The sequence below is a fragment of the Chironomus tepperi genome, unplaced genomic scaffold, assembly GCF_022539635.2.
Source record: "Chironomus tepperi strain 1889 unplaced genomic scaffold, CSIRO-AGI_Ctep_v1 contig_137, whole genome shotgun sequence".
NCBI classification, from domain to species: domain Eukaryota; kingdom Metazoa; phylum Arthropoda; class Insecta; order Diptera; family Chironomidae; genus Chironomus; species Chironomus tepperi.
This window is the reverse complement of record NW_027226259.1, coordinates 816,999-825,522: the sequence shown is the minus strand read 5'-3', so window position 1 is coordinate 825,522 and position 8,524 is coordinate 816,999.

Sequence of the window (8,524 nt, the reverse complement as noted above, 5' to 3'; positions counted from 1 at the left end):
AATTTCATAGAATTTCCAGCTCTAAGTAGACCTTCCTCATTTCCTGAACAAGCATTCACAGCATGTCGGAGGCACATTTTTATGTATTGTGTTACACATTTTCAGTGTCATTTCCACTTTGCATGACGAGATACAAAATAAAATATTCATAAATCTCTGTAGATTTGTGACACATTATCACATGTTGCTCGTTTTTGGAATACTTATTCTGAAATTCGGCATGACACTGGAATCACCATATCTAGGATATCAAGACTGCTCTCTTGAGAGTTGGCATTTGTCGCGTGAACACGTTTTGGTTGAGTGATGGAAAAAGATAACCACTGTGATGTCTATGCTGTTTGCAGGAAGTAAACTTCATGAGAATGTCAGCATGTTGTAAGTGATGGATGTAATGTAACTGGGGCAATGGGAAATGCTGTAGAATTATAAATATTTACAATATGAGACGAGTGAGTTGCTGTGCAAGCTATAAACCATTTTAAACAAAGCATTTTTATGCTGCTAATCCTGAATTGACATCCGAAAGCTTCCATTTTAAACTCGATCAATCCACACAGTTTATCATCAAACAAGGAACCACTACATGCTAACAAAAACATCAAGCACAAACTAGATTCATAAAAAATTACCGGAAATTACAGTCAGTACAAACTATTCAGTCATTATTTGGTAGCACAAAACCATCAAAACCACATCCCAAATCTGCATATTTTACATTTCGACATTTAACTTGACTTGACTCTTTCCCATTCCTAATTTTCCATTTGTGGATTTACTAGAAACCTAAAGAAATGAAATATTAAAATGTAGCAACTTCCTTCTCACTCGCTCAAATGCCAATGAAAAAGTCATGAAATGAACGACGAAGGAGGAAGAAGGAAGAACGAAGGAAAAGTAAAGCCACAAAGTCTTCCCATAAACATGCAATAAGAACATAGAGCTTCCATGTCTCGACCTTGATCGCGTTATCATAAATTACTGCGGGCACTTTGCCTCCTCTTTCCTTCCTTCTTACTTTGTTGCGGGTTTCCTGTTAAAAAAGGAGTTAATGTGTTTAATTTGACGGGTTTGGTTAGATTTTTGGGAAAAGTTTTAATGATTTTTTGTGACTTGAGGGTTTTAGTGGATGTGCTGGATGTTATATTGTAGACCTTAATTTCATGGATAGCTTAAGATACGTTCATCTGTGAAATTGCATTAATTTTCTAATTTGTTGCTAAAAGATATGCACTTGATGTCAAAAGTGCTGGCAAGACTGTCATAAGTTCAAGCCTCAATCGCAGGCTATGGCTGGTTGGATGTTCACTTTTCAGTGCACTGATCTTTCCAAGAAGCTAGGTATTTTAGTTAGGTAGAATATTGAAAACATTGACACGGATTGTGACCCCTTTACTAGATATACAACAGTCGATGGACGTACTGATCAATTAGGAACATGACACCTATTAGATGTGCAACTGACACTGATGTCTGTATCTGACTATATGCAGTATATCCTTTTCCAATTATCGATATCAATTGCATGATTCTACTCCATTACTGATGTTAGATGCGCTCAAAAATTTCACATCCAAGGAAATGACAAAACTTATCAAATTCCTTCCTTTCGACTTGTAGTACTTGTATATATTTAACCTACCTTAAGTAGCTATCTTTCTTCTAAAGAAAATTAATTTCGAAGTTGAGAGCGTAAATATTCGTTGTTGTGTGGCAAATAAAGAAAGAGAAAATAATGCGATATACACGTATAAAGTATGTAAAGGAGGCACAAGTACAAGGACTTTTAGGTGAAAAAGTTCCATCGTGTCATAAAGAAATGCTTTTTTTGAGTAATTTATATGTTAATTTTAACTCATGATATCTCATAAATAATACTTTACAGTATGCTTAACTTTTCAATAAAGGGTGACTTTATAGGGGTTCACAGATCTAACAGGTTTTTGAGTTACAGCCTTATAAAGTTTCAAAAATCTGCAAATTTAATAAAAAATAATGTTTATTCAATTTTTAAGGCTTCCAAAGCATTTAAAACTTTTTCTAAATTTATTTATCGACTTTTTCAAGGCTTCTCAAGTTTTAAAGCATTTTAAGCACTGCCACAAATATTAACATTCTTCTTTCCATTCTCATTAAAAGCTGCCAACAATTTTTTATTCATTTTGCCTCACGATTACCCTAGAATCACCCAAAAAAAAGCCAAAATGGAACAACAGCAACAATAATGTTAGACTGTAAAAATGTCCATTAAAATAAATGAATGAAAAATTGCAATTTTTTCGGAGCTATGGCACTGTCTCATTTTACATAAAAATAATGGTGATTCTAAAAAAAATATCTAATAAATCATAATTAGCAGTAATGCTCCTTCGGTCCAATAATAATGCACAATCATTACATAATGTGTTGAAATTTATACAGTATTTTTAGAATAGAAATCAGAATTGTATATAGTGATGAAAGAAGCAGCTTTACCCTAACATACGATACTACTAGCCATAGCCATATCAGCATTGACCATTTTCAGTTTTCAAATCACGTACAAGTGTAATAAATTTTAATGGATCGCCGACAATTTGCTTCTATTCATTTTCATTTTATGTCCAACATGCAGACACAGACATTCACAATTTACATACACAATGAGTGTTGATAAAAATATAAAAATATATGGTTGACTTACTTACGAAGAACTGCTGGCAAATTTACTGTGCTTATAGTTCATCCTTGTGGATGTACTGTGTCAGTGCTTTCGAAAGGGGAATGTGCAGCTTGCATGATGTAATCAGTAAACTCGAGATTTTTGAATTCAGCCTGGATTATTTTCGAGAATGATACTGAACACTGCTCTAGACCAAAACTATTGTTAAGCTACTGCTGCTATAGAGTGAGAATGTTGTAGCCAAAACCACAAATGGTTCATTTGTTTGACTTCATTTAATAATATAGAGCAAGCATTTGTGCATTTCATGATATTTTTATCAACTGCGTTCCAGTCAGCACCTAATCACATCATTTTCCTACACTTTCTATTCTCGCCAGTACATTTTTATATTAGCAGCAATTTCGGGTCAAATAACCAAACTTCTATCGTAACAGTAAATTCCGGTCCTTAATGATGTGAAAAATATTTTTCAACATGAAATGAAAATTAAACGAAGAACGAAATGGTAAGTAAAAGGATATGAAAAAGGGAAACAGAAAGCCTGTGTAGGTGTTAATTATTAGTTATAAATAATCCAATGCAAAAGTTTATGATGGGTGTGAATCATGAATGAATAATTTAGGGATTTATTTGGCTTTTGGTAAATAAATTAAGGACTCAAAACTTGTTATTACGTAAATAGCTGTGCTTGTTTGGTGGGGATTGTTTTGTAAGTTTATCAGTGATTTGGAAAATTGCAGATTTATTTGGGCTTTGACTACAAAAAATCATTAGAGCAAGGGCATAGCCAACCTACCGTGGATACACCTTTGCCAGAGAGAGTCCAGAGACTTTTGAACCGAAAACTTCCAAGCTTTAGTCACAGTGAGCCATGTATCTAAAAGCGCAGAGTATAGAATAAAAAGCAATGTTCGAGATGAAGTTCTAGGCTCTATCCCGTGTGACCCGTGACCTTGGGTCTAGTCATAATTCATACATTATGTCAAGTTGTCCACTCAAGTATGCTTAATGTTTTAATCAAAATTCCCAACTTTGAATCGAATTGACGGTAAGATTAGATCCAAAAATACTTCTACCAAAATGTGGGAATCATCCAAGCCATATTCAAGCAATTAAGATTGAGTATGATACCCAAAGCAAATTAGAGAAGCTCTTCGCATTAATTGCTTTCCAAGAAATATTCAAGAAATAAACACAACTTCTTCTAGCCATAGACAAAATTCATCCAATTTATAGAAGTGTCTAATTATCTTATTAGACTAATTATCGTAGGATTTGCAATCACAATAAATTAAACGAAAATACAATGATAAGTTGGAAAATAGCTGGAGGACATCTTCAATTCGTGTAAATTTCATAGACTATGAACTTCTTAAAATAGGTCTAGGACTTAGTATAGATTACAAGTTTATTCCTTTATACTTTGAATTATAATGTCAATATTTTGGACACAAAAAAGAATACAGCATTCAATAAATCAGAAAATTAGCATGGCATTAAGTAGAAATGGAACCAAAGCAATGGAAATGTATTACAATGTTACATTTTCACGCTGGTTTCCTTTTCTTTAATTTCATAATTTAGTACAAAAACATTTCTCGTTGTTCAACAAACGGAACCAAACATTTTTTCCCTCTTTTGTTGGTGCCGCATTTTCTGCTGTTTATTGATACAAGGAAATGTAACAAGGAGTGAAGGTTTTGTAGGTTGGATGTTGATAGAATTGATGACTGTGTAGGCGAGATCCACAAAAGAATTTTCAGGTTCAACAGAGTTTTTATTACACAATAAATACAACTTTTTTAGTGCTTCTAGACCTGAATTTATGGAGATGATAAAATTCAATAAAAATAAAGCACAATTGATTTTCAGTTTCCATGACTTCAAATGGCTAAAAATAGCTCCGAATAGGTCAGAATCATTTGTTATGCTTCATCCATTATCTGTTCTCATGGAACCAGATCAAAATATTTTGACATTCTATCTCATTCTATTGCCTGTAGCTTCAAAGTCCAATATACAACATAATTGAGAGAGTAGCAGTCTGAATCGAGTATGAATGTTTAGAAAATAGAGATTTCAAGCTGACATTCTTCATTCCACACCGCCATTAACATATTGTTGCTTTTCTTTATCGACCCATAAGGAGGAAGAAGACAGGCGGGAATAAAAAGAAACTTTTTTGCTACAACTGTGCGGAAAAAGGATCCGTGATAAGCTCCTATAACATACAGATTTATTTATTGATTCAGTTTTAGTGCTTTTTGCACAGTTTAATGAAGTAAATGAGTTGTTGCCTTTGTTTTGACTGTTTTGATGATAAGGCGTTAGTAGAAAAGTTAGGCATGTTGAAGGACCTCAATTATCATATGCAACTTGACTAATATCCAATTCAACTAAATATTTTCTAATAAAAACCCATTCTGGAAGTGATTTAGCTGTTGCATCCGTGCTATGGTCTCTATCAGCCCCCGGTAGCTTTTTCGTAAATTGCAGGACACGAATTCGGTTGCTCCTCGGGCTATTCTGTCGATAAGTGTAATTTATTCTCTAAAACCTTAGAAGCAATAAAATTCCAATCAACAGCAGCAAATGCGCTTTATTCATCTCCTTTAAATCCTTGCCAAACTGTTGATATCAACGCTGGCAAAAATCGATACACACACAATTTTCAAGGGTGTTTTCCGATTTCATTTCTCGATATATTTATACATTTACTTATCTAGTACCATTTTGCCGCCTAAATGAAGTAAATTTTATTAAGAAGAAAACAAAGAGGAAGTGGAAAAGTAAACGAATGGAAAGTCTATTGAATGAATACAAATGGATTTTTTGTTCTTTGTATTATTTTTTTTTATGGTTTGTATAGCATGGATGAATCTACGTATTAGTACTGGAGCGAGGAAAAAGTGGAAAAATGAGGTGGAAAACCTGTTGAGTTTCAGCTGTGCCATAAGAATTTAATTAATTTTAGATAGCCTCAACCATTACTGCATGTTGTACACAATGATTTTTATTGTTTGGGGAGATGCTATTCGTCATGGGAGTTATTGTCCACAGGGAGCTAGAGTAATTAATAAATGGAATTAAATGTGATTTCTGAAATTATTCATGACTTTTTAAGGACTTAACTGCCATAAAAAGAATTGATTAATTTCACATGTTTTTGACATTGAAATCTAGCAATTGATTGTAAATGAAGCTGCTAATTAGCTTTAAGTAATTGAAAATTATGATCCTAATTATATGAAATACACAATAATCTCTGAATATACATGCAAGAGGATTACTGTCTATTTAAACTCAATCATCAGAGTTATTGAATTTTAGGCAGCAATTTAATTAGTGTACGCTCATCAATATTCATTTGTTTACACAGCTCGCATGAATATTAGATTGGAAAATTTTACAAATTTTAAAAAAGAAGCAAGGCTGATTAAAAAATAGAAATTTAATCAGATTTAATTTAATTTTCAGTGTATAGAATTAATTTATAATTAATAGACTTTTATTGCTTGCTTGAAAATTTCTTTCTTTTTGGATCAATAGTTGAATCAGCAAATTTAAAGATGAAAGCTTCAACAAAAACAAAATTAAGTTTAGTTTAAGATTTTTATAGCAAACCTGACTGTTTGCAGCATCACTTCAATTTTATGAGGTTTATACTAATATACTGCTCGACTGTAACTTCTAACTGGAGATGAATTGCACATGCAAACTCAATATGGATAATTAATAAATATTCAATGTTTATTCTTCAAAGTTCAAAAAAAGACTGAACTTTAATGTGAAAAGGGGTTTCAAACTATGGAAAATTAAATATTATTCAAATCTCAAATGACCGTTATAAAAACTGACCAATGTTTTTGTTTTATTTTGCGGCCATATAAAGTAGTTTGAGTATCGGCTCAACTTACAATATTCTCAATCTATGACTATAGCACACTTCGTCATATCTAGACTTCCTCAAATCTACCAAGTGCCAAAAAAAAATAATTCAAATTGTTTTTGATGATCCAAAAATCTAATTTTACACTAGTTAAAAAGTCTTTCAAATTTTTTAATTGAAGTCACAAGAAGCAAATCTCAATTCATTCATTGCTACTGCTACTTTTAATTAAAAAAGTCTGAAAATCTTTATCAACAAAATATCTTCTTAGTCTTCACACTTTACTGCTATATCCACTCTAGTGAGAAACATAGCAGCATAGCAAAAGCTCATGGGAATCAAAAAAGCTTTACTGTCTCATGTGTCCGATACTCTGCACGTATGTGTAGATATATATTTTAAAATTTAATCCATACATCACCATTCAGTTCTTTTTTGGATTCATTCAACAAGTATTTCGGCATTAACTTGTTGAATGTTTCTTATTCAGACTTCATGAAAGCCATAAATCGATATAATCGAGACTTAAATTTTTTTTTGTGTAACAATAATTCTGATTAGAAAATCAGAAGCACAAATTGCGTCATTCGATTGTAATAAAATATATGGCTGCTACGCACAATAAACTTTGTCACCCTTCTCTTACTTAATAACATTTAATACGACCATAAAATTTGTAGAAGAAAAAGTAGACGTACAAGAGATGTGAAAAGTAAGATATTAATAAAAACTAAATGGCAGTGCCAATGTCAAAAGATAAATGAGATTGCAATAAATGTGATAAAAGGAATGAAGACTTGAAGGTGAATGCTTTATTTATGGGAAATGATAATATGAAAGGCTGTGAATTGCCTAAAATAGACCAAAACATTCAAGATTCCCAACAACAGATGTAACACATTGTCTAGGACAGTGGTGGGCAACATTTTATTTTCAGCGGCACTACTTTTTGATAACTCTCGATGCAAACTTCACATTTCATACGGTTCATGGCATTTTAACTAGTGTGCCGCATCACACAGGTTACCCACTACTGGTCTAGAGATGTAGACGTGACAATTTGTTGAACTATACAAATTTCAGCATTTTCGAATAGAAATCACAGAAAGGACATCGCCTGCTATTTATAGTCATTGTTAAGTGTTATCAATTTGTGTATCGTTTGTGGATATCCAAAAGAACATTTAAAATAGATTAACAGCTTATGTGATTTTTGAATTCAGCTTACATGTGCTGCATATGAAATAAAAATTTGTTTAAGCTTTTTGTCTAGAAATTCTTTGATACATACGCCTTTAAAAAATGGAGACAACGAGGCGGAAGGAATATACCTTCATATATCACTTCAACATCTAATCCCATATGTGTCACATTCAATAAAAATTCTCGCATTTCTTTAAAACAGTGGGTATATTAAATAAATTAAGTTGCTAAACTTGACACTTTTTATCATCAACTTTAGAAAGTATAAAAATAATGTGTAATGAAAAATTATAAAAGGAGAAAGGTGAAGAAATTTTCTCATTCTTATCTTATAAACATAATTAATGGAGTGCTTAATAATGTTCTTCTTCATTAAGAATATGATGCCCACCTTTGTCCTTAGAACAATTTTGTTCGAGTTGTATGAGATCTTCTTAGGTAACAGGAGGTAACAGGACGCTTTGACCCTCCACTCACACCCTCCTTCCTCACACTAAGAGCGTACCGTAATAAGTGGACGGACTCTATCAACAAATGCTGGAATAAGTCATCAATTGCTTATGAATTATCAGACAAAATTCCATTAGCACTAGTCGGCTAATTGATTCACAATCTGGTACCAGACCGGCGTGATTCTGCCATGGTGCCTGGTTTAAACCGAATACAGTACCAAGTCAGATTCACATCTGGCTAAGATCGAATCTCAGATCTAAATCTCTTTTGGATCATTCTAATCAAAGGAAGCTTAATTTTTTTACATTAAAGAA